Raw genomic sequence first — 26,937 nt, 5'->3', positions numbered from 1 at the left:
ACATCGCTCTGCATCCTTTCTTAATCTCTGCATTTTACCCCCCCCCCCCCCATAAGGCGAGATCGCCAGGGTCCCGGGGTTGATTAGTAAATACCCACAGCACAGGAGGGGGGGACTGGCCCCTCCCTTTCCCCCTGGCTGTAAAGCGGCAGGGTTAGTCAGCACGTTGGGGATCATAGGATAGAGTCCGGCAGCCGGTGGAGTAGAGGGAGAGGGAGGAGGAGAAGAAGTAATGACAGAGAGATCATCAGGCATATAAGGTGGAGCAGAAACTTTTGGAGCACAGTCCGGGGTACTAGTATCTGCTAGCACAAGTGTTACCTTCGGCAGGTTTCTTTCCTCCCTCCCTCCTGGCTCAAATGCTTCCGTGCCCATGCCCAGTTATCCCAAACATACCAGTAATCCATTAGACTTGGAAACCTGTCTTCTAGACGATTTCACAAGGAAGTTAGTTCCTGCTGATCAGAAGTCCCTTGCGGTGGCCACCGTTCTGCTGGGTTTCCCTCCTTTGTCAGGAATGGACAATCCTCCTGACACAGCTGGATCAACCTTTTTTCCTTAGATTTTTTTGGTACTCCAGTTTTCCAAAATTTTGGCTAAGGGCGTCCCCTTTTCTATGCCGAAATTATTCCCCATACTGAGTTTCTGAAAAGTGTGTCTTAAGCAAGTCAGGCAGCGCACTTCCTTACCAGTAACACCAGCCCCTGTAGCTGGTGCGATCACACTCTCTTCCTCTCACTCTCTGGGAACCGCACTCCCACCCCCCGAGTCTTTAACTGCTAGGACTGCTGTCCCTGCGCAGCGGGCGGCTTCCTCAGCCGACGGGCGCCCCGGTCGGTTCCCAGGCTACACACACACACACACACACACACACAGAGTACTGTTCACGCTCACACCAGTCTCAGTGACTCTAGACTTCTGTCTTACAGTCTTGCAGTGCGCCTTATGCTGATCAGGCTGTGCATCCCTGCTCCGGCCGGACCGAGCTGGGACTTACAACCCACTCAAACCCTGGGGATGGGACTCGCACCCGTCCCCCTGGTACGCCTTACAGTGGCCAGCCCGCGTACCCCCCTGCCTGGTACGCCTTACGGTGATCAGCCTGCCTACCCCTTACAGTGCACTGTTACCAGACCAGAATTTAGAATTTAGGCGGGAGTTTAAGACTCACCTTCTCGGTGCCTCTCGGTGCCAAAGATCCCAGGTGAACTCACCCGATGGCACCAGATGATCGTTTGGAGACGAGAGACCCCGACAGTGGTCGCCTAGGGTCCCATCTGGGGTGCCAAACTGTTATGGAAATTAGGCTTGTCGGCCACCATAACAGGGCTCGACCCTAGGTTCCCGCAAGTAAAGTTCAGAGCCAAATCAAAACAAATTAAATTTTAATCACGCGCATGCCATAATTACAGCTCGAGCTGGGTGCCTCCTAAGAGGGACCCTAACATAAACAAATCCTGGGCAATTACAGTGTTTTCAACTTACATTTCCCACCCCTCACGCGATAGTTAGACCAATAGTAATTTTTTGGCCTGGGGTCTCCTGCTCCTCATTGGGTCTCATCGTCATTCTGAGGTAAGCTGTTTTTCTCCTTATTTTTGTTTTTTGCGGTCTGTGATGACGGTTGTACCTCTGTTTTTGTTGGGTCTTACTGTTGTGTCTTAAGGTCCTGAGGAGGAGGTGATTCTAAATCATAACAACTAACACTGCCCCAGCAGTGGGCTGAGGCTTTGTCCCTCAAGGTCCTAATGCCCTGCGCTGGTCTTCTTTCAAAGCCTTGACACCCTCCCTTTCGGAGTGTGAGAGGCAGGAATGCAGACTGCTTGTAACTTCCTTATCTTCCTAGCTTGAACCAGCTCTGAGGCCCTTTTCTTACTGGACTAAGTAAAAGTTCATTATTTTATCTAAGTGCAGCCTAAGGCTTCAGCAAATTTAGCTACTCATGCTAAGCAAGTCTTATAGAAGTTGTGCTAAGCGGCTACCTCTAGACAGATTCAGTTCGCTATTCTTTAACAACCACGTCTGCTCTTCTCATCCTGTTGGGGTACTGTGGGATGGCAGGATGCATCCCAGCCCGGCAGCATCGTCCTCCCGGCACAGGCACAGCTGCAGAGCTGGGGCCAAGCCGTGGTCCTGGGGTGCAGAGCAGCTGAGGGAAGCCCCAGCTGCACTGCCCTTGCTCTTGCCACACCAGGTGCTGCTGGATTGACCTCTTGCTGCTGATGCACTGTGGGAAAAGGCAAATGCATAATTTAAAGCTGACAGCAGGTGCCAGCAAAGAGCTATTCTACAGCAAGTGGAGGCCTGTTGTGTGCAGGGGGTGTTCGGCTTCAGCACCGTGTGCAATGCTGGGCATCTTCTGCACACCCCGCCCGAGGGCTGCCAGGCCCAGCATGGCCTGACCCGGCCCGCTGGGTGCCGCAGACTAGAGACCAAGCTTCTGCTTGGCCACCCACCCTGTCTGTAGCCAGAGGGGAGCATGGGTGCTTTACAGCCAGCTGAGAACCCGCAAACGTAACTCACAAACTGTAATGTCAGCCCTGACCTGGCAGCCTGGTGGGTGCAAGCAGGGGTGCACCCAGCTCCTGCCAGGGGGGTGCACCCAGCATCTTGGGGCTGGGTGTGCTTGTGGGTTTTTGGACCTAGAGCTGAAGCACGGGGCATGGGCTTGGGTGTCCCACAGCCTGGAGAAGGGGACAGGGGCCCTGTCAGAGCTGGCTCCCTGGACAGAGGCTGCGCCTCTCTCCAGAGGGCACCGAAGCTGGGCCCCAAGCACCCCCACTCCTTCCGCGGAGGAGGCGGGAGCAGCTCCATGTTCAGAGCTGCAAGTGCCCGCTGCAGCCCCGGGCTCCTCTCCCTGCCCTCTGCCCCGGCGCAACAGCTGGCAGCACGGAGAGGGATGGGGCCATGGCTCCCCTCTGGTCCATCTTGCAGGCACGGCGTTGTGCCCTTGAGTCCTGGAGCAGCACCCCACGGGGACAGGGGACACGCTTCACCAGGCTGACCACTGACCGCTTCCCTGTTGGTTATCTAGGCTGAGAGAGTCTCTGAAGAGGGCTTTGGGAGCTCCTTCCCACTGAACTGACAGCCCAGCCCCTCCAGCCCTCAGCTAGCCCAGCCCTGGTTTTCACAGGGTGGTGCTGAGCCCCATGTCCCTCCTCTGCATGCTCTGGCTGTCTGCTCGGCCACATGGCCCCGGCTCTCGAGGGCTCCGCAAAGCTGTCCTCACTGGGACAGCAAGTTTCTTAGCAAATTCCTTTGATACCAGCTGGGGTTGCATCTCACGCTCCCTACCTGATTGGTAGATGTCCATGCTACTCCTGCTCTGCAACAAGAGTTATTTTTACTCCTAGCTGTGCACACACTCCCGCCTTCAAACCTGCCGGAGGAGCTCCCGATCTCGGGCGTCACGGGGCCCGCTTGTCTCCCTGCCCCGCCGTGCCCAGGGACCCTCGTCACTGCTGCTGTGGTGTCAACCATCCCTGCTTCCCCTCCCAGTAGCCCAATGGGACCCAGCCTTCTGCTGCCTTGGCGCCAGGTTCTGCTTGTTTTCACCTGCGCGTACCCCAACAGCCTCCACGCCGGGAAGGGAAACAGGACGGGCGTTTCTCTTCATTGGGGTTGTCACTTCTTCTTCCCTGGGTGGGAGGGACATGGTCCCAAGGCAACACAGCACTGGTTAGGAGCCCACATCCTTACCCTCCTTCTTGGTGTGTTTGTCCAGGAACTGACACAGAGGTCCCAAATGCCTCCCCCCGTCCCCCACTTTGCCGTGGGCTGAGCTCTTCCTTCCCGAGTGCCCCCTTCCACCTGGCAGTACAAAGCTCTTTTTTGTGGCCTGACAAGTTAACTGGAGCTTGTTTGGTGGGAGGACTTGTGTATGTACACGGCCTCTGCTATTTCCCCCTTCCCAGTGGTCTTCTCAGCTGCCTATCCCAGCAGCAGGACCAGGGCCAGAGATGGACATCTTGTCTCTGGCTGGTTTCCTGTCAATCTTGGTGTCAGTCAAGCCTCCTTCCCCTGGCAAACTCAGGGCTCCCTGGGACACAGCCAGCTGGGAGCTCTGCCAGGTATTTTGGATGGTCAGGAAAGGGCTGCTGGACCTGGGAGAGCTCCAGCTCCTCAGGTCCGGGGGCTGTGTAGCTAGCACAGAGCGGCCATGAACATCAGCTGTCCCTCCTCAGGCTGCCAGACCCAAGGGTCTGCCCCGGGCCACGCTGCTACCCGGGGCAAGAAAGGGCTGCTGCTCTTCGCCGCTGGCCACGGGCTTCCCCTTGCAGTCCACGACGCTTCCCAAGGAGCCTGCCAACCCCAGCGGCTGCCCCAGGAGAAGAGACCCCAGGGAGGGCAGCGCGGACCCCCAGGAGACGGGCAGCCTGAGCAGGACTCGCGGCATCGGGGCCAGCAGCCACCACTCCCCGGTCACCGCAGAGCGCCCCGTCCAGAACAGCCCTTTGCTCCTTTCCAAACAGCGGTTTGAATTTGCCCTCTTGGCTGGTGAAATCCTATCCAAAGCAATTCCCCAGCCATTTCTCCAAATCACAGTAATTACCTCATTACTTTCATATTAATAGAATTCATATGGCCCGGAGAAGATAACCAAAATTAGCCCCGCGCCGTTTGCAAGGCGGGGACGAGGGGGCAGCGGAAAGCCAGGCTCCGAGCCGGATGCGAGGTGCTCAGCCAAACCGCAGCCGTGCCTCGGGAGCGGCAGGCTCCTGCCGCCACCGCCTCCGGCTGAGCCCGCGCCTCTGCGCTGCCAGTCCCGGCCCCCAGCGGTGCCCACGGGCCGGGGAGCTGCACCGGGCCAGTGCCACGGTGTCTCTAGTGCAGCCAAGGGGACGGGGGAGTGCGGAGACGCAGGCGAGGCCAAAGGGCGGAGGAGGGAAGGGGCAACGCAGCACGGCGCATGCACACAGGCGTCTGTGTGTGCGTGCGTGTAGATGCACACGTGCCCATCTGCGAGTGTGCACGCGTGTGCTCGGATGGGTGTGCACATGTACTGCCTGCAACAGCCTGGGGCCCGGACGGGTCGGTGAGGGGCAGCCCTTGGAGAGGGGACACTCTCACCCTGCCAGAGGCCTCTTGGAGGGTGCACAGGCTCCACTGGACGCCAGTCCCCGACCAGCTCACGCCTGGCCCGGAGAAGCACCAGGGATGCCGGCACTGCTGCAGCAGATCCATCCCTGAACGATTGCCTGGAGTTTGGGCTACATTTAGTATGAAGAAGTCAGGCGAGAGGCAAGCTGACGCTAGCGCCGGCCCTGCACCCGCGAGGGTCCCACGAGCTGGACCAGGGAGGACGGTGCGGCTGAGCCCGGTGCTGCTTCGGGGGGGTCCCTGTGCAGGGACAGCGGTGCCCCTTCCCAGGCTGTGCCCCTTCCCAGGCCGTGCGTGACGGCTGGCTCCATCCCCTCCTCTGTCCCTGCCTGTCCCCCGCGCCGGGCAGGGGCCTCTGGCTACCTCTGTGAAGGCTTCGCACAATGGGGACGTCTCCATTCTTTCCAGAGAGGGGACAAAAAAAAAAAAAAAAAAAAAAAAAAACCAGCGATTCATTATCCGCAAAAGCAACAAAGGCAGTCGCAGCGCTGAATAGGCCTCGCAGCTGAAGCCGTGCCCCTGGAGACGGCCGGCAGCCCGGCCCGGCTGAGACAGCCTCTGCCCGGCCTCCCCGGTGCCACCCAGCGCCGCGGCCCTGGGTGCAAGCGGCGCGCCGCAGGGCTCCCGTCCCACCTGCTCGCCCGTCAGATGGGAAGTGCCCCCAGACAAAAGCCGGGGCCGCGTCTCCCACCCTTGGGCTTTGCCCCGACATGTGTCTCTTTAACCTCTTCCTCGCGGCCAGCTGCTATGAGGGGACCCTCCTTTGTGGCTATGGCCGGTGCACCTGGCACAGCAGGCGAGGCTCCCCATCTGGCCGGCGATCCCTCGGCTGTTAGAGACACCCCCGCGCCGGGTTATAACGGCGTTAACCTCCCACCGCCCCCCTACGCCCCGCCTGCGTCGCCCGCCTCTCCCTGCTGCCCCGGCCATGCCGCCCCGCGGCTGCTCGCAGCCTCGAGCCCCAGGCGGGGAGGACGATTTGGGAAGGGGCTGGGGGCACCAGGGCTTGCAGCAGCCATGCTGTGCCCAGCGCGGCTCTGGCGCCCAGGCTCGGGGGGCTCGCGGGGAGTGCAGGGTCTCAGGAGCGATACCTCCCCAGGGCAGGCCTGGGGCACCACGGGACACGGCCCATGCGTGGACAAGGCGGGAGGGGAATTTGCCCGCTCGGGCCTGTGGAGCTCCACCGCTCCTGTGGCTGCAAGGTGGATGAATCCGGCCTTGGAGGCCACAGTGGCTCCGTGCATAGGCTCAGCACCAACCTACGCCGTGGTAGGTCCGTCCCAACCTCACCACGGCAAAGCCACGCGCCCTTGCCCCTTGCTCGCTCAGGTACTGAGCACCCCAGGGAGCCCAGCGGTGGATGCTGGAGCGCCCCGGGATGCCAGGAGGAGCAGCCTCCAGGAATCCCTCTGCCTCGTGGAGCCCGGCAGCAGCTGGGATGGGGGAGAGGAGAGGCAAGGAGAGGTGGCAGCTGGTATCCCGGGGCTGGCTGAAGCCCAGCGCCCTCCCTGCATGGTCAGCGGTGTCCCCAGGCTGGGAAGAGAAGAGGGAGACTCGGCTCCCTTGCCAGACATCCATCTCCAAGGAGGCCTTATCTGCCGCTAATGCTTCACAGCAGACTCACAAAAGCTTGTGGGCTTGGCAAGATGCTCCAAAACTGCATTTGCTCCAGAAACTGCATTTGCTCCAAATGGAGTCTCTCAGTGGGAGAACAAAGCGCTGGAGAGTTTTCAAAGCAAAGCAGTGCTCGCAGCCCCGAGGCGAGGCAGGCGGCCTCCTCCAGCAGCACCTCGCCAGTGACTCAGCGAGGCGGGTGACTGGGTGTCCAGAGGGCAACGCTGGCCAGGCAGAGCGCTGGAGCCGGAGCTGCTGCGGTATTGCCATCCCCTGGACACCGGCACGCACACTCCTGGGGGTACTGGGCAGACCGGATGGGAGAGCGGACTTTTTTCCCCCAAGACCCGCCAGGACTCTGAGTTGCTGGGAAAAGAACTGAAATAATTTTTCCACCTTCAATCTTAGCATAAAGAAGTTGCAATAAAATGTAGGAAAAAAACTTTGGTGAGTTAAAGGACTGGGTAAAACATTGCTTATGTTCTTACACCTGGGTTAAGTTGCTAGTTCTTTATCTAGAAAATATTCTCATTTTCAAACATTGCGGATACTTTCGGGAATTGAGCAGTGAGGTTTCCTACAATCACACCACACTGTATCACAAAGGTGGCATCACACAGGCTTTTGGAAGGTTCCCTTCATGATTTATTTCTTGTGCCATGAAAGCACTGGGCAGAGATGTCTGCAGGACAGCATGTACGACGCATTTGCTGGCGCAGCGTGAGGTTTGCTCACTCACTGACCTGGACCCTGTGATGTATAATGACAACGTATAAAGGCTGAAAACTCTAGGATAGATGGTTTTCTCAAGACTCGCGGGGTATTCCCAGGACTCGGCCAGGCAGGGACAGGGTTGCACGTGCCCCACATCCCATGGTGCTGCCACCGATGAGCGGCAGGGGCATCGGGGCTGTGCCGCGTGCCCCAGCAGAGCAGGGCCACCAGGATGGGGCAGGGAGCTGCTGTCTGAGCTGAAAAGTCTGAGTCTGACACATCTCCCAGGACCGTTGCTGCCAAGAGGAATTTGAGATCGCCGCATGCTTGTGGATTATTTCCATCTGGACCAGACTTGATAACGAAGGCTCTGCTCCGGTTCAGCAGCCAGGGGCCAGACTCTCCAGCCTTTTGCACAAAGGGTCAAGGGAAGGAGGAGATCGTGGCCATGCAATCATGGCCATGTACACAGTTCAGAGAGGGAGTCCTAGCATGGCCGTAAGAGCCCTCAAGGCCGTGCTGTAGAGAGACGTGCATCCCTGCATGTGTACGTGCGTGCACAGAAATTTGCCGCTCACTCAAATCAGCTTTCACACAGAGCTCAGGGCATTTGGCTTTCCAAGTTAAGCCTCTGTGTCGTGCACTGTATTGCACGTGCACTTTCTGAAGGTGCCCCAGCAAACGGCAGGCAACGCACACAGTCATCCTGGTACAAGGGGAGCTGGTCCAAGCACTTCATCCCCAAATACCAAGGAGGGAAATGTCAAGGTTTCCAAATTTCATCAGGAAGGCTTCAAAAAAGGGGCAGTCAGGTCCCAAATTGCTTGGGGCAATAATGACTGTTGAGCTGAGGCTGAACTGAGCCAGTGCCTGCTTCCTGTCCTAGAGCATCCTTATCTCATCTCATGGCAACCTTTTGTTCTGCAGCAGATAGCAAAACGTCTGAGCAGTTTGTGAAACAAGACAATCAACCCCTGAGGAAGCAGTGACACTCTGAGAACTCCACTTTTCAGGAAGCACTGGAGGAAAAAAGGAAACTGGGGAGGCAGAGGAAAGAATAAGACCAGAAAGTCATGTTGTCTTGGCTCTCCTTCTGATACACAAAGATGATGGTGTCAGCAGTGAGTCAGCTCCAGGAGGTATGTGAAATCATGACTGAGGAATGCTGAGAAAACATCAAAATCCCACAAAAAAATGGAGGGGCAAGGAGGAGGACCTCAAGCAAAAGCAGCAGAAATGGCCCAGATCCCAGAGCCTTGGCTCTGGGCAGAGACATGAAAGAGGATGTGTTTAGCAACTGGACATTCTTTAGGTCACAGTGGGAAAACTGCAAAATTGCATCAGGGCTGCAGAAAAGGAAAACAAAAACAAGAGCAGCAGCTTTGTGCTGTGGGACAATCAAAGGACACCACATGTTCCTGCAGCATCTGGATTAAGAGCAGCAGCAGACCGGAAGGACCCAAGTGAAATCTGAGAAACTCTCCCAACATATTTCTCACCCACAAAAAATGTCACATATGAAAGGGCTCCTCTGAACAAGTGTCATCAAGGATCTGGAGAAACAATAGGGCTGCATGTTGCCAAACTGTGCAAAATGGCTGACTCACGGCACTATCAAATCTTGAAAGATGGACTCATTTGTGATAGATTACTAGCAGAGACAAGGACGCAGGGGCTCAGCTGTGAAGGCTCAGAAGGCTCCCACTGCCAGAGAGAGAGAGAGACAGATGCAAAGCAAGTGAATAGCCTCCTGCAGAAGATATGAGATAATTCACCAAGAGCCAGAGGGGAAAAGACAAGGGAAAATCAACTGAAATGTTACGAAGAAAAATCAGAAACTCAAAGCAAAAGTCATAAACAACATGTGAAGGGAGGTCTGCGAGCCCTGCAAAGAGATGCTGTGAGAGGACATGCTTTGCCTATGTGCTGTGGACACCGCTGAGAAAGAGCAGGGGACCCCACGCTGGCAACGCTTGCCCAAGGAAGCAGGAGTGGTGGCAGGCTGTGGCCAAACCGGTGGAGTGGGGAGAGGCGGTGGGGTCCTCTCCATTGCAGCTGGGGACTCACTCAACCCCAAACATGGACCACTTCAGATGGAACCCCCCAGCTGAGGGAAGGGAGTAAGGGCTCAGAGGATGGGATTTTGCACAGATCTGCTGCAAATGCAGCACAAACCAGCAAAAATATCTGTGCTAAACTGAGATTAGCAGCACATGGAGCAAACTAGCAGGAAATCAAACATCAGCTAGACGATGGGAGTCCATGCTGAGCTGGGCTATTCAGGCTTCTTCATCTGTACACAGAAGAGGACCAGACGGGTAAGAGGAAGCATATGTGGCCTGCAGGGTGCCAAGGAGGGATTCAGGCTGCCACCCCAATTTCACTGCAACTACCCTGTTCAGCTACAGCAGGTGAGTCCAGGTTGCAACCATACAGCACCAAACCTGGTGAGATCAATGGAGATGCAAGCCAGATCATCTGGAGAGCAGACCATGCCCTGTAGCATCCTGACTAGCATGTTATTTGTGCATCAGACCAGAGCTACAGGGCCCGGGTAGAGACCAGGGCCCCAGTGTGCTAGGTATTGTACAAATACACAGCTTTAGAAAATGGTCTTTTGATACCATACCCAGAAATAGATCAAACATTTCAGCCAGTGCAATGTACCCTTCAAAGCGTGTCCATTGGAATAAGACAAAAAGTAATGGAAGCAGTAAATAATGGGGTGAAAAGGGCTCCCAGCCTGAGCCAAGGACACTACATAAGTGGAAGCACCATCAACTGCACTTTTCATGGGTTCAGGCAAGTGAAACTGTATCTGGCATGCTAGCAAACACCCATAGTTGAGGAGATGTTGCCTGAGATGGCTGAAATATTCCAAGTACTTGCCTCCAGAGATGGATGCTACCACTGCTCTGGGGTAAAAAAAAGCATGTTGTGGAATTGGATGAGGTTGTAGTGTGTCATGTAGGGGTCCTCGATGAGTTCCCCAAGCCCAGGACCTGACTCCAAAAACGTAAAAACAATATGGCAAATTCCCCACCTGAAAAGACTATGAGTGAAGAGAGCCCAGGAGAGGCTGGTGGCTTTCACATTGAAGTCGTCACAGACTACAGGACTTGCAGGCTGGGAAGGAATGGCTTGCACAGAGCTCTCCAGAGGGAAAGCCTGCCTGGCCAGGGAAGAGAAACCATTCAGGTAGGAAAGGACCATAACCCTCAGAGTCATCTCAGAACAACCCTAACACACCCCAGAGTGGGACACAAGCAACTGCAACATGAATGTGCCTGCCAGAAGGGCAATATCATGGCCAGAAAGGTGCAGAGTTGACTTCTTGCGGCTTGAAAAGCTCTCTCTTGAACCAGAATATGAGATTGTCTCCTCCAAAATATGCAAAAAAACCCCCAAAGAAACATCAGCCACACCAGTAGTCTCTCATTTCAGAGGTGGTTCCAGAGTCAATTTGTGTTCATCATTCTGTCTGCATAGCCAGGTCTGCACTGGGACCCAGCCATGTCCCAAGCATGTGGGACCTGTGGGAAGAGATGACCAGCCAAGGTCATCACTCGTGGGTAAGGGTAGGCAACTGTTTGCCAACGGCTGTCAAAGCAGAACGTGGCCAGCAAAGACCAAGGATCGGGAGCACCTGGCGGGCTGCTCCTCTGGCCTGGTGATGGGGCTGAGCACAGGCCAAGTGAGCAGTCAGTGCAACCTAGGCTGCAACAACGTGATACCTCATGTCACTCGGCAGAGAGGACGACTTGGAGGATCGAGCCATGGTGTTGGAGCTGGGGTTTGCCCACTGAGACAATGCAATGTTTGCACAAGTCCAGCAGCGAGCCGTTGGGGATGTAGAGAGGGCTTGTGGCATATTTGTACTGTGATGCCTGTGGTGAGACACCTCCATCCACGCTTCCACGGGCAAGGCAGCATAGTGCAAAGTAAATTACAGTATGGTTCTCCCAAAGGCTTTTGACTCTTCCCAGCTCAGTACTGTCAGGATGCCTGTGCTCTCCAGCCCATCATCTAGGTCCTGAAAGACAATACTGAACAGAACTGAACTTGTGACAGTTGTTCTGCATGAGCGCTCCTCCAAATCTCCCTGCTTGGCCAAGAACCAAAGGGCATGGCTGGGTTTGCTCTGCACTTGACACGTCTCTTCTGATTCTTTCTTCATTGTCTGAGGGATCTGTAGTGCTTACAAGTTATGGCTTAGGGGTCTGGTGCAGATCACATTTCCAGACTCCAGAAAGAGGTGGAGGGGCCCAGAAACTCCAGCTCTTTTCCCTGGTGCCACCTTTGCCTTTTGCAGCCCTTTGAGGTCTCTCCCACTCCTGAAAACCCCATCCTCCTCAAAGCTAGCACCTGATGGTGCAGCGCTTGTCCCTCCAGTGCATGTCACCAGGCCTGGGTGATTTATCACGCCTGGTTTATCCAAGTATATTTAACCTCTTCTTTCCCTTGGATCATTCATTGTGTGAAAAGTCTGATCACATTGTGTGAAAAATCTGATCACAAGCCTTCGTCAGGGCACATATTATGTGTTCCTCTTCCTTTCTTCATGGTATTTGTGTCTGTTTCTCCCTCCCCATATGCCCAGAGGACATGATGCGGTTCACTTTGCTTGCAGCAGCTTATTTGGTGTCACCTCTTCTCTGTCATTCCCCCTGAACCCGGTGTGCTGGTCTCTTCAGTACTTTGCTGCTTACCCTGTTCCCTCGCTTTGTGCAATCCCTCCAGGCTCCTCAGGTTGTCAGGGAGCCCCAACACAGCCAACGCCATCTCCTTCTGTGCTGCCAAGCCTCCCTCTGCATCAGCCGCATTTGCCATTGGCCCTTTGATGCTGCTTTTTGCAGCCACTGCCCACTTTCCTGAACTTTCCTTTGCCCCAGGATGTTCACCAAGGAGTCCTCTGCTTCCTTGTTTTGCTGGAAGGTGCTTTTTTTGAAAGCTGCTCTCCCTCCCCTGCTGCTCCTGCTCCTTCTTTTTCTTAGAGCAGTGACTTTATTTCATTGAGTTCACCTTGCCTGGGAGAATGCTCTGCCAGTTGCCCCACTGCTGCTGGAGCAAACCCGAGGTGGTCCCTGCCCTCGCGAGCACTGCTGGGGATCCCCAGCAGCACCCGGGCATGGCTGCGACCCCTCCTACCACATCGCCATCACGTACCTAGAGCATTAAACCCCCATTACTGGTCTCATCCTCCTGCCTGGGACGTGGTCTCCCGCTCACGGAGGCCAAAGCTCTGTTGCTGCCATCTGTGCAGTTGCGTATTCACCTCCCAAACTCATCTGGCCTGGCTGAGGCCTTTGCCCTCAACTGGGAGGATTAACAAAGAGCTTTTACATAATCCGACACAATATGCATAATACACAGCATTAGAAACAGCCTGGTGTCCACTGAGAACACTGAGAACAGTCAGAGCAGGAAGACTGTTTCCTTTCCCTTCACGACGTGGATGCTGGCAACCCAGCTCGTTCCTCCTTCCAGCTGCTTTGGGGATGTTGTCAAAGGCATCAGCAGCCCAAGAGGCAGTTCTACCTTGAAATGTGTCTGTATAAGCCCAGTTCCATCCTGCTCCATACGCATGTCAGATTCAGATCCACCGTCTTCTCCAACAACAGTTTCACGTTTCTGCACGATTCCCCCTGAATATGGGAAAGAAGCAAAAATCCCTCTGTGGTGATTGTTGGTTTTGCTTTCATATGCTGAAGCAAAGCAAAATAAACCTCAGCAATTCCTAGAGCAAGCTGCTGTTGCACAGAAGAGGCAATGCCGGGTTGCCACAACCTGGTGTGTTTGCAGGGCCCAGTACTGCTGGTGCTCGGCACCTGTGCTGGACGCTCGGGAAGGGCCATTTGCCTGGCTGTCACCACTTGCCGCAGCCACAGCATGACAACTACCCATCGCAGGCAGGCAGTGCTGGTCCTGCATGGCCAGGATGGCCATGGAAGCGTCCCTGCCTGTAAATCACCCTAGCGGGAAGGTTTGTCCCTTGCAGCTGTGCAGACCTGGCCGTGCAGCACCTCCCCAGCACCTCCCAGCACCAGGCATGTGGGCGCGCACCCGCTGTCGGATGGACCTGTGTACCAGCACGTCATGGACAGAGTGGGCGGCTTATCAGCGTCTGCAACTGTCTCCGATAATACCACCCGGAGGCTCCAAAATGTTTGGGAAAAAATAAATATAGCTCAAAGAAGACTCAAAGATCGAAGGGAAATGTCCATTAGCAACTCTCCATCTGCAGTAAAAAAGCCAGCCATGTCCAGCACTCTTGATCTAATGGGTTTTTAATATTCTCGTGGCACGCACTGTGGTATATATATGGTAAGAGACACTTGGAGGTCTTGCATGAGCACCATTACTCTGGGGGCTGCTCTCTGGAGTTCAGGCTCTTCCTTTCCCTGCCAGCTGCCTTGTAGATTTAGATGTTTCAATTATTCTGTCAAGCTGCATATTCCAAATTAAGGCCAGAGAAGTGTCTCTGTCTTATATAAAAAAAATATATATATCCCTAAAAGGAAAAGAAATGAACTCAGAAATTAATAAGGCTGATTGACAATGCTGCTTTGGAAACTCTGGTACCATATGGCATCCTTGAATGGCTGCAGTGCTGTTAGGATGGAGCTGACCAGCTGGAGAGTTACTGTGGGTTGTTTGTAATTGTAATAATGGATATCAGATGGCTGGTGTGGAGCAGTTTATAAATGAGAACAGACAATGAGCCGCACTGTTTGTCAGGAAATCATTTCTGATATGGTCTTTGCAGAGCAGCACCACCTCTCCCCGCTGGAGCTGCCCTGCTGAAGGTGGGCACCGGGCCGTGTGCGGCGTCAGCCACGGCTCGGGAGCGAGCAGCAAGCCCTGTCCGAGGGGGTGTCCACCTGCGGACGGGGCGGTCAGGAAAAGGCCAACCCTGCTGGGACGTTGGGCTCTGGCAGGATGCAGAAACCTGGGTCTCAGATGTCATTCAGAGGTGCCACGTCCCTCTCTGAGGACAACTTCGTGGGGCAGATGGCCAAAGCAAAAGGGGATCATACGGGGAAAAGGTGTCTGCCCTTCTGGCTACATGGGGCAAGCAAAAGGGGGTGCAGCTGCCCCCCCCCCCCCCCGAGAGGCAACAGCAGGGAAATTTAATTCTCCTGCTGGAGGGGATGCGGATGGTGACGCCTCAGTGAGTCGTCCAGGCTTGCTGAGCTGGTGGGGGTTCGGATGCTGGTACTTCCAGATTGGATTTTGTGCTGAGCAGCCGGAAAAATCATGACATTTCCAAATTTGCTGTTTAATAGATTTTTTTAAAAGTTGATAACACTGAAATTCATTATTTCAATTTCCGTTGCTTTTCAGTTCTGTAGCTTACACTAGAAAATGAAGCTTCAGTTTGGAAGGAAAATGTCATACGCTTGTTCCCTTGCCTTTTCCCAAATGAAATTTCACCACGTTGGCAAACAGCATCTCCCAGCTGCAATTTTCCCTGTGCCCGAGCAGAAGCCGCCCCTGGGGCCCCCCTCGCCCTGCCGGGGGCAGGGGTTCGGGTTGCTGCCTGAGGGCTTTCGGCAGGTGATTCCCAGCCTGAGCGATGCCCTGCTGCGGCTCTCCGCCTTCAGGTCGGGCCAGCGAAGGGGGCAGGCACAGGCCGACATGGGCATGGGGAGGGCAGGGGACCGGCGGAGGGCAGGGGACTGGTGCTACGGGCATATGCCAGCTTAATTCATTTGAGGAATTACAGCCTGAGGACATGAGCATGGCTGAGCTAAGGCGTCCTCGTTAGATGTTATGCCTGTTTTTAACTCCTTATGGCTCATGGATTTTTTTTTCCCAAGGACTGAGCTCAGTTTTCCAAAAAAAAAAAAAAAAAAGCTATAGCCAAACTGGGTCAACCCCCCACCCCGACGCACCGACTGCACAGGGCTGGCGCCGGCGGGCAGCAGGAGGGCCGCGAGGCTGCAAGCTGACAGCGTTGAAGCTGCGGAGGAGCAGGATTAGCCGGACAACGTCTGGGAGAGCTTCGTAGGAAAGCGGTGGGTGCCAGGCCAGGCTAGGTGAAATGCCCAGCGCTGCACAGGTGCTCGGGGGTCGGGCAGGCCGGAGGAGATTCAGGGGTCTGCAGGCACCCCCGGGAGTGAGGGCACCCAAGGCCTGACGCCGTCATGATGGGGATGGGGTGCCTGGCAGGTATTTCCACCTCTGCAGCACTGCATGGGACACTGAGGCCCCCGCGGCTGCCCGGTGCCTGGGCACCCCACTGCCCAGCGCGCTCGGCTCGCAGCTGAAACCCCCTCAAGTCGTCGGGTTATTTACCCAGTTCACTCCAGATAACACGACTGCTGCTATCTGGCTTTACTCAGATAAGAAATATTCAGAGAAACCCCAGGGTATAAAAATCCTCAGACAAAACCCTTTGTTAGGCTGGCAGTGGGGCAGGGTAGAGCGACTTAAGTCAGCGGCTGAAATCAGCAGGCAGGAAAACTTCATTGAAATCATCCCCCTTCGTCTTGCTTCGCAGCTATATTCGTTAGCTATCATGCCAAAGACAGGCTGATTCCTCCTGTCAGCCCGGAAAACAAGCCCGTTTGCAATGGAGCAGGGCTCTTCCCCGCAAATCAGACATTTCTTTTTCCCAATTTGGAGGACGCGCAGATAAATGTGGAGAGTTATTTACCTGCATTTGTTTATTCAGAGCCTTAATTTCTAGACTTTTATATAAAACCTAAGTAACCCCTTCCATTTTAATAGCAGAGGTTTGTGTTTTCACTCACTATTTATATCCAGCGCTTTTTGGATGGCAATTGGCATTCAGTTACAGCGGACTGAACCTCCTAACAAATTGTTTTGCATCAGTCAGGGAGCGCTGGACGCGCTGCAGACCTCGGAAACGAGCACGTTTCTGGAAACGTCTCCTGCGCTTAAGCAAGTTAAGCGAGGAGAAGTACGAGCTCTGGCTACCGAACTGGGCTGTTGCTTCCCAAGCCCCGTGTACCTGAGGACTTCCCAGCTAACAGAGCTCTTCCTCCCCGCTTTTCCCTGAATTCACAAAGCTCAGCAGGAAAACTCCCCTCTTTTCTCAAGCGCTTTCCCTGCTTTGGACCACCCCATCACTGAAGTGAACTGACTGAAGGAGCTCAAGTACGGAAACATCCCCACAGCCCTTCCCAAAGAGGCCGCCGCTGTCAAAAGCTCCTTTCTCACATCCTCCTGCTCCAGTCCCTGGAATTAGCAGTGGCTTCCCTGTTCGACTTTCTTTAGGATTCTGGCGTCAGATATGCGTTGTCTACTACTTGCCATCCCACTTTAAATCATTCATAATCATTTACGGGAACTGCAGGCCTCAATGTATATTGTCAGCATTTTAAATGAAGAGAGGTTTATTTTTAGAGAGAGAGAGGTTTTCAACATAAATTAGGATACTCTGCCTGGCTGCCTGGGAAACGCGGGCCACCCTCGCCTCTCAGGTCTTTTGGGCCGATGGGGCCGGTCCGAACCCGAGGGGACGAGCCGGGGTGGGCAGCTGGAGGCAGTGCCTGCTGCCAGGCCAGGGGAGCAGGGCCCCGCGGCGAGTCCCGGGGCCGTCGCGGCTGGGAATAATTCCCGTGGGAATGTAAGTGCTGGGCAGCGGAGGTGCCAGCTGCCGCGGGACAGCCAAGAGGCAGCTGCCCTGCGGGGAGGCTGCGGCCCCGCGCCGCTTGCCATCGCACGCGGCATTGCCCGGGGGCCGTGGCCCCGTCTGCGCTCGCTCCTGGCCAACGGTGTCCCGCGCGGCCCCCTGCGCCAGCAGTCCCCTTCCTGCGGGGACGCGGCGCATGGGAGGAGAAAGGGTGTCCGACCTGAGGGCAGGAGAGAGCCCCGGCTTCCCCTGGGGCTCCCCCAGGGCCAGGTCCTCACCGCCGGCTGCCTCCTCGCCGGAGGGATGGCACCGGCTGCAGCAACAGCGTGCTCACGGCAGCCAGCAGCGGGCTTATCCGGGCTTCGCTCTTGCGTGAAGGGACTTGCACGGGGCTTTGAACCTGTTCGACTAAATCAGGCTTTTCCCGCCTCCCTGCAGCAACCAGTTTCCTCATTTCCCAGGGCAGCAGAGCCCCGCGCGCCCTGCGGCTGCGGATGGGGCCGGCTTCCAGCCTTGCCAGCGTCTCTCCTGCCCACGCGCCACCGGGGTTAACAGGTTTGCTCTGCCGTGCCCGGCAGGTAACGGCCTCCGCACGCCGGTGTTAATCACGGGATCGCTGCGTCCCGGCACCCTGGGCCCTGCCAGCGGCCCCGGCCGCAGCTCCTTCGGCATCCTTCTAGGGGAGGATGAAAAACACGCTGAGAAGCCGCAGCGGAGAGCTGGAAATCGCCGCTTACCCACAGCGCTTGGTGTGGTCGGGCACTGCGGCTCCAGCAGCGCGGCCTCCGGGTTGGGGACGGGGCGGGAAGGGACCGCTGGGGAGAGAAACGAGCGGAGGGTGAGGAAACCCCTCCCAGAGAAGAACCTAGCAGAGACTCAGCGGATCCCTGAACTCGGTGGCAGCTGAGTGACCAGGACGGGGAAGCGGCTCTGCAGCCCCGGGAGGTGGTGGAGAAGGAGCTCCAAGTCTTTTGGGCCGGGCGGCAGCCCATCGCCCACCCGGAGGAAGAGGACCACGGAAAGCGCTGTGTCAGGGATGAAGCTGAGGAGGAGCAGAGGTATGGGATAAAGGCAAGCACGGGGCGATGGCAGGATTTGTGAGCCGTGAGACACCCCTAAAAGCTCCTTCCACTTCCGACATCTGCAGAAAACACCCTATTAAAACTGAGGAGAAGCAGGGCTCCCACCTGCCTCCATTTGCTTGGAGACTCAGTTATTGGGGCTCAGTTGCCTAAGCGTGCCGGGGCTTCGGCGGGGACCTGCAAACACCCTGCCGCAGCGCTCCCGACAGGAGAGGAATCGGGCGACTTGCCCCGTGCCGTCCAGGCGGCCGAGGGCACGGCCGGAGAGGGAGCACGGCCTCTGCTCGAGCGGCAGCTCCCGGCCCGGGGAGCCCTGCTGCCCCCTTCCCAGCGCCAGGCCTCCGCGGATGGGGGTTTCCTTCGAGCGGCTCCGACCCCTCCAGCTTCGGGCCCATCTGCCGTTTGAACCATCGCGCAGTGGCTGGGACCGGTGCTTCCCCCTCCTCCTTAGAGGCTGCAGCCCCGGAGCGAGGGTTAATCTGGTGCTGGTGCGAATTTGTCTGCTTGAAAAGAGAGGGACCGGCTGTGACCTCTCAGTCTGGGGGCTGGTGGGGAGTTCACTGTCCCCTGAGCTGTCGAGCCAATTCCCTGAAGTACCAAGCTGTTGTTCTTGGCATCTGCTAGGCAGAAAGACTATGAAACGCCCCAAATATCTGTTTGCTTTAAAAGTAAATATTAATTTCAGGATGCTGTTTACATATCCAGACTCTCAGAGCTTGAAGTCATTGCCTTTTGCTACTTGTCACATGGTATTAGTGTGTATTTAACATCTATTTAACTCTGCTCGGTTCTGCTTGTGCCAGATGGCAGGCAGCCCGCAAGGCTAGGCATGGAGGCAGTTTAGTGCTACTTTGAAATAAAAAAGGGGGTGGTTTGAGAGTCCGAAGCTGCGCAGTTAACAACTGGACTGTTCCTGTGGCTGCAGATCTGCAGCTGGCCCAGATATGCACCTTGCTGCCAGCTAGGCCCCGCACCGCTAGTCCCATGTCCCGCTGGCAGAGGGACTCGCCAGCCCATGCACAACCCACAGCATCACCTTCACATGGCACCAGCCTCCGAGCCTCAGCATGGGTTTCTGCACCGGGGGTCGAGGTGGGCAGCAAGTCCTCCTGCCTCCCAGGGACACCCAAACCTGACCGCCAGAAAAAAACACAGACTGCCCCCCTTCCCCTGCCTCCTTGAACTGGTTCAAAGCCAAGTTTCTGGACAAGAAACTCAAGCCTAAATGCTTGCTGAGATGCAAAAATGGCAATGTTGACCCATTTGCATGCCTCAGAGCAAGGGGTGATCACCACTCGGGAAGTGACAGGCTCCCCAGGCACGGTGCGAGAGTGCAGAGCTGCTCCTAAAATCAGGCTGGGCTCGCGTGCTTGCCCCCAAAGAACGCAGCAGAAACCGCAAGCAAGATGCTCCCCAAGAGAGACCAACACAGCCAGCCAGACCCCGGCAGATGGTGCCGTTTAACGGAGGGGAGACGGGTTTGGGAGCAGTAGGATTTTCATCAGACATGGCAGTGCAAAGGGGAGACTCAGGACCCAGCTGGGATTGCCCCGTCTCAAATGTGGACTCAAGAAAGGAGCTGTGGTTTGGCACTGATCACAAAGGAGATTTCCTCCTGGCGGCCACATTCATCACCCAGCACTCAGCTTGCCTTTATCTCGTGCCTCTGCTCCGAGTTTGCTCCTGGTATCTCCGTGAACACAGCTCTCTTGCATGAAAAGGAAGAAGAGCAGACCGAATGGCTCATGGCAAGCTGAACCAAGAGGCCCAGCACCACAACCAAAGCCGCACGGCGAAGCAAGCAACATTGTTGTATGACATCCCCAAAGCAGTGCAAGGCCTGGGCCTTCCTCAGCTCTGTCTATCAGACCGAAGGCAGGGCCTGACGACTTGCCTTTAACTTGTTGACTTTGCACCACCTTGGCCTGATCCTGCCTGGCACTGAGTTCCCTCACACTGCACCCAGCGAGCAAGCCTGCGCTTCCTGGCAGAAAGCCGTCGCGGTGGGGGCTGTTGTGTTTTACATGCACCAGGTGGGAAACCCAGAACTGAAACCCTCCGCTGCAGAAGAGCCAGGCTCAGCCAGCGCTGCTCCCAGGGCAGCGAGCCCTTGGCTGCTCCCTGCTGCTCGCCGTTGCTCCGCTCTTTGGTGATCTGGAACAGCAGATGACAGGGAATAGGACTTGCTTGCTTCCTCCTGAGGTCCAGAAGGGCTGCAAAGAAATCACTCATCTCAGGGAAGAGCTAAAAGATCTCATCAGGAGATAGACGCACATCGCTGACACTCGGCCCTGGCAGTGGACTGCTCACATGTCTCTTTTCTGCCTCTCCAGTTGTTTACTCTCCTAGCACCGGGTATTTTTCTGGTAATGCAGCATTTGCCAATGTCACTAGTTTCTCAAACAATGAAGAAATGCAGCCAGATGGCCTTTGGAAAACAAATACAATATTAAAGACAGTTTCACCAACTTTATGGCTGCAGCAGGCACCCATCAGCTTGAATATGCAAACAAGGGACATCTGAGATGGTTTCAGGGACAGGATTATGATTTACAAACTGGGCTGGACACTTCCAGGTTCAAATATTCATATTTGAAGAAAGAGACCTGTGTTATAAATATGTCCCCAGATTTCCATTCTGGAAGAATTTTATCACAGAATTATTGCCTGTTTGTGCTCGGTATTTGCTGTGCACTCTGCCTCCCACCTGCACCGAGAACCTAGACAGGCATTTCTGTGTGCAGGCAGTTTTGAGCTCGTTTCAGTTTCAGGGGGTTTTGCACAACCTCAAACCTGTTGCCAAACTTGCGCTTGCCGCACAGAGAAGCTGCTGCGCTGCAGCTGGGGCTGATGCGGTGCCTGAGCATCGTGGCAGGGTTGGGGACAGCTGCAGGTTGACTGAGCGATGGGTCTCCGCTAAGGTGTGCAAGGGGGCAAGACCCGGGGGGAGGACGCAAGGCCGGGAGCACCCAGAACTGGAAGGGCACAGTGGCCTTTGGTCCTCTGCTGTCACCACGTCAGAGCTGATGGTACTGTTCCCAGAGTGTGTGACTGTGCACATTGTACTACCACATTTCATCCTCCTCCTCCTCTCCTCGAGTGGTTCTTGCTGTGATCTCCCCATCCTCCTCCAACCGGGCACGTCTGCCACCTTGGGCAAGGATTCGTTTCCCTCGCACGCTTTCACATCTTGTGGCAGTTCCTCTGACGTGAAACGCTGATAATGAGACACCACAACTAAGCTGGGGAAATTCCATCAAGCTCAAAACTTTCCCTTCTGACACCAACTGTCTCTCTCTCCTTCAACTTACTTCTCTCCCGTGTTACTGTTTTTGTACTAAACTTTTATTTTCCCTTGTTTTGAAAACCAGTTCTTAGCAAAGAAAGCAGGCAGCAGAAGCTGGCAGGAGCCCAGTGAGTGAAACAAGGGACCAAACCCAGATGGCTACTTTGCAGTTCTGGCACCGCGGTGCTACCTGGGAACTGGCCCTGCCTCAGCTTCTGCGGGAGTCACCGAGAACGAACCTTTCCCGCAGGGTGACCCACCTTGTGTCCTCCACCTTCCGGCTACCCACCGCGAGATCTGGCGTTTGCTTCCCAGAAATGCCAACGGTGGGCAGCAGCAGCAGCCCCTTGAGAGCATGGGTGTCTGACCCTGCACCTCACAAAACCCCCTCCTGAGCACTCCCGCACTGCTCAGGTGCGGATGAGGATGCGACGGGACACCAAAAAATCAAAAATTCGGCCGTCAGCGCACAGCTCAGTTAGCATGGGATGCCAGGGAACAAGAGGAAACACAACGCCAGGTAGCTGCTCATACAGCAAGCACTGCTCCCCGGCGCCCCAAATAGAGAAGGATCCCATGGGAAAAGAGAGTCTATGACATGACTACTTGTCCGATATACAATTAAATGTGACAGCACAATTAAAGATGTTGAGGGTATTTCCTGACTTGTGAAATGCTTATTTTGCAGTCTGATTACTTTAAAGGTTTTTTTGACCATAGGTGTATAACATGTATAGTGGCTGTGTATAGTCCTAAAAATGCTGTTTGCAAAAATGTGGATCCTCAGTCAGGTGTGATATATATTTATACATATGTATCTACCTCTCCAGGATGCGCACGCACACACTGCATTGGGCTGAGAAGTCTTATAGCTCCTGTTCTAAATACATCACTTCTAAATGATAAAAAGAAAAGGGCTCCAAATAAAGTCCATGTGCTTATAGATCTTCCTCTCTAATTTACAAGCCTCCTTCAAGGACATATAGAAACATCAGCTAAGCGAACAGGTGCTGCTCTGTTGGACACAGAACATAAATCTATAGCCACAAAGGCTGTAGATTTATCGTTTTTTTCCTCTTAGAGCAAATAAAAACTGCTCTGTGCATCAGCAGAGCTAAAATTGCAGTTGACCCCTACTTTTGATGGTTGTTCATGTTTTCCAAACTTTCCTCTGCTCCAGAGACCATGAGACACACTCAGCTCATTATACGGGTTTATAATCCTCACCCTAAGTGGCAAGGGGAGATGGTTATTCAGGTGGGCAATTGCTCTCCAGAGATGGAGAGGAAACCCAGAGGCGCAGGGGACGACCCAGCCTAAAGCGGCACGTATGGCCCTGCCTTCTCCGGGCACCGTGGGGAGCACCCTCCCAGAAAGGCCGCGGAGAAAGCAGGTGAGATGCCAACACCACCAACCCAGGAACACTGCCGACCTCCCAGACCAAACCCACAAACATGGAGCATCGTATGGAAGTGTGGGAGCCCGGGAAGCAGAGGCGGCCTGTCTCACGCGTACGCTGGAGCCCAGCGTTAGGCTCAGCGCGAGGGGCCAGAGGCTGTGCATGGGAGCGGGAAGCCCTCTGTGGTCACTGCTGACAGCAGCGCAGGAGAAGGGACTGGCCCGGCTCAGCTTGCAGGTGCCCTGCACCCTCTCCATGCCCTGCCGTACGACCCAGCAGGAAGCAGGCATGCTCCTCGCTCGCTGTCAGTGTAAAACACGCTTGCTGGAAGAGCAGCGAGATGAGCACGTTTACAACATTAGCTTGTTTCTGTGAGGCAGTTGCACAAACTACAGGAATGTCCCCAAAGCTGCAGTCCTAAGCTCCTACATCTTTCACTGGCCTTGAGGTCTGCAAGAGTGGGCCCTCTAGGTATCCTACTGCGATACTGCGTTGGTGGTATGAGTGTTATTGAGCATAACCCTTTCCTTTTTGGGGTTTCCTTTTGCAGCTGTTTCATCTTTAGAAACACGAGAGCAACACAGACACATTAGCGGAGTTGGCCCTTGCACACCGTGGCTTTATCTTGGGCAACACTAGAGCTGTTTCACAGAAAGGAAAGTGAAAACATGTTCTCCAAGACATCTAAGACCCTTTTGAAAGGGTCCCTGGTTACTGGGGAGAAGAGACAATGGAAATACTGAGATTTCTGAATATTTTGGGGGGAACTTTGTGGTGCTTTCCAGAGCTGCCTCTTGTTACTGCTGTCAGCTATTCCAGGGATGTTTCAGGAACCCAGCTGAGACCTCAGCCCCAGACAAGACAGTTCGCCCCACTGCTAGCTTCTCCTTCAAAACTTTCCCCCAGGGCAAATGGAGTGCATTGCAGCGGTTGGCTGCACCTTCCCAGCCCTCCTCTCCTCCTCCCTGTTCTGACCAGCTCCACCTCTAAACTAGGGCACCACCCGCAAGGTCACGCTGCCCAGCAGAGGAAAGCAGGAGGGACGGGACACAGAGCAGGGCAGCAACGGCATAAAACTGTCAGCACAGCTGTTCTCATCTCCTGTTTGAGTGCTCTGGCATATGGAGGGCTCCAGAGCTGAGCGAGCTCTTCAGGGAGCCTCGGGGAGATCTCCGGCTGCAGCCATGGAGCCCTTCCAGGTGGCTGGTGGAGCTGCTTCTGTCACGTTGGTGAAGCATCTGCGAGTGCCGAGGCAGCAACGCTTCCCCATGGAGGGGGAGCCAGGCCTGCCACTCTTCTAGGGTTTTCAGTGTTTCAAGACTAGCTAAATTAAAAAATGAAGCCCTTATCAGCACCCTGCACAACATCTCTTTCTGCCTCACTAGCATAAATTTGGCCACAGCGAGGCTGTAGATGACACTGAAATTAAAACAGTTGTAAACACAGCGGCCAGAGCCAAGCTGCAGACAACCTGGCAAGAGATAAGAGCCACGCGGGGGATGCAGGCTCTGATGGATGGGCTGCTCCAATTAAGCACTGGTACCTCTCAAGAAGAGGAGGCAAAACCACAAAGTTAAATTGCGGACAACGTGACTAGACGACCACACCTGTTGTTCCAGCACAAATTTGGATCTGCTCCATCAAAGGACTTCTGAGCTCAAGAGATGGCTGTTCTTGGCCAGCAAAATGAAATCCAGGCTCAAAACCAGACCTTGGCTTCCTGGGTGGGCAGAGCTAACAGCTGCCAAATTGCCATGCATGGCAGCTCACAGGCCGTGCGGGAACACACCCAGAGCTGCGCTTTTACCAGGCTGCTGCCCAGCACCAACCAGGGCAGGAAGCTTTAAACCCAGTCTGTTGGCAGCACGGTCCTACTGGGAGTCAGCAGGTCAATGCTCCTGTCCTTTCTTTCCAAGAGCTGAGTAGGGCTCACACAGCTTTCACTGACTTACCAAGGCAGTGGCTTCAGGGCTGGATGGTGCCCTGGGGCAGTCAGTTTACATCTCCTACTCCACCCCAAGAGCACTCCCGGTTATAAGCTCTGCCAAGGCTGAACCTCTCGACTGAGAGGGAGTCAAGAGCCACAGGCCCATTGGTACCAGCACGACTTGCCAACTGGTGGCTGTGGCATTTACCCAAGACAGGAGATTGGGTCCTCTTCCCTGGTTTCAGGACAATATGTGTACTTTACTGCTCCAAATCCCTGCAGGATATGAGCAGGGCCATGCCTGGCTTTCAGATGCCAAGCAGATGTCAGCATGAGGCTGGTGTTGTACTCTCAGCCTTCGCAAACCCCAGGCACATCTGGGGACAAGGAGAACTTCCAGACACTTAGTGAAGTTCTCATGATCGCAAACTCTGGCATCACCAGGCTTTGAGGTATGGGCTGGAGGTAAGCGGCACTCAAGCACTGGGCTACGCCAGAGTTGAACCACTCGCATCTCAGTTCTGACTTGGGCCAGAGTTTTCACATGACCAGACTCCCTGATCCATCTGTGGACAGGAAAAAGTGCTGGGAGACCAGGTAGGCTCATGGAAGAGCTTCTGGTACCTAGAGCTTCTGGTACATAAAGTCAAAATTATTCATGATGGCTTGTAACAGAGCTCTTCAGGTCCTCCTCTTCCACCAAATGAGGACTGTGGAGCTATCTGTGGCTAAGAGCCCTGTTCTTTACCCTGTTGCCCTGAGACTGGCATGGAGCTCTTCGAGTGTGATCTCAAGGATCTGAGCAGTGGTGCAGAGAAAGGACAACATCTGCCACTCCTCTAGGCAATGTGGCCACCTAACCTACTTGATGGAGAAACTGCCGCACATGGTTGCAGGGCACAGAGCAATCCTGCATTCTCCACTCCCTCCCGCCCCCAGCATCTGGCTGCGGCTGGCATAGGCAGCAAAGCCGAGATGAACGCTGCCTGCCAAATACATTCGGCTGCTTGCTACGACACATCCAACCATTCTGCAGCAGATGGGCTGGTCAGCCCCTCTCCTAATTTCTCCCTTTACTCTCGGGCTACTCCAACCACATGTGCTCCCCCGTTCATCAGCTGGGCTCTCTCCAGCCGTGCCGAAATGGCTGCAAGATCCTTCATGTGTTTGTGCCCCACTCAGGGTGGGGCCTCTGGTACTGTAAAGCTGCTCATTGCGTACCTTCACGTTACCTGGCAGGCCTCCCTGGAGACACGAGGAGCCTGCTGTGCAGCCACGAGGGCAGGACAGCTTTGGAGAGCCAAAGCAAGACCATTTTAAAGAATCCATATATCAAAGTTGGAAGAAAATTTAAAATTAATCCTTCACCAAAATTTCAACCACACTAGTATTAAACCTTTCCTAATTTTTACTTGAATGGAGTATCTGGGATGAGATGTGATACATGATATTTTGGTGTCAATACTTTTTCGAGGAAAGAGAGTCAAGGGATTGATGGATTTGTTGTTCTAGTCTTCTAAACCGACTCCTAATGGGAAGCTGGTTTCAGTGCGATGCCCCCAGATGGGAAGGGATGTACAAGAAGCTCCCAGCAACCTGCTCCACCTCCATGACCTGCTTTCCCACCCATTTGTGCCTGTGCCCCAACCCTGCGCCTGCTCTGACAAGACCCTCGTGTTGAAGTTTCTCCTTCTCCCAACAGCTCTTACAACCTAAGAAGCAGAAATAATCATGCGTAAAACTGTCTGGGCCGTTAAGCTATGCACATACCTGCCGAGGGAACGCGCGATCGCACCACAGCCTTCAGCCCCTCCTTCCTCTCCCCAGCTGCTCTCCCTTCCACGCTGCCGGCAAACCGACCTCGCCTCGGCCCTGCAGACTTGCCCCATCTGCGCGGTCCTCGCGGAGGCACCGCCGTCCCGGGGCGGCAGGAACCGCGCGCGGGCCCCGGGAAAGGCGCGGGAAAGAGCGACGCGCGCCCGGACGACGGCGAGCGGCGGGGGAGCCTCTGGCAGCGCGGTGGGCGCCGCGCAGAAGCGGCCACCGAGGGCCCAGGCCCGGGGCCGGGGGGGCCGGGCCAGGAGCCGGGCGAGGCGGGCGGGCAGCAGGCGGCGCCGCGCGGAGGCGGGTCCCGGCCGGGGGCGGTGGCGCGCTCCGGCCCCGCCCCGTGCAGCCCCGCCCCGCCCCGCGCAGCGCCCCCGCGGCCCGCGCGCC

General features: G+C 55.3%; 1 long non-coding RNA gene across 1 annotated transcript; it reads right to left on the bottom strand.

The window, feature by feature from the left end:
- Positions 1-7,209: 7,209 nt before the first annotated feature.
- LOC112992477 (uncharacterized) lies at positions 7,210-26,873 on the bottom strand. Its single transcript, XR_003261539.2, has 2 exons — positions 26,494-26,873; positions 7,210-13,073 (listed from the first exon to the last, which is right to left on the bottom strand). It is a non-coding gene; the product is annotated as an uncharacterized LOC112992477 (long non-coding RNA).
- Positions 26,874-26,937: the final 64 nt, after the last annotated feature.

Source organism: Dromaius novaehollandiae, chromosome 16 (genome assembly GCF_036370855.1).
Source record: "Dromaius novaehollandiae isolate bDroNov1 chromosome 16, bDroNov1.hap1, whole genome shotgun sequence".
NCBI classification, from domain to species: Eukaryota; Metazoa; Chordata; class Aves; order Casuariiformes; family Dromaiidae; genus Dromaius; species Dromaius novaehollandiae.
This window is presented reverse-complemented; position numbering and strand designations above follow the sequence as displayed.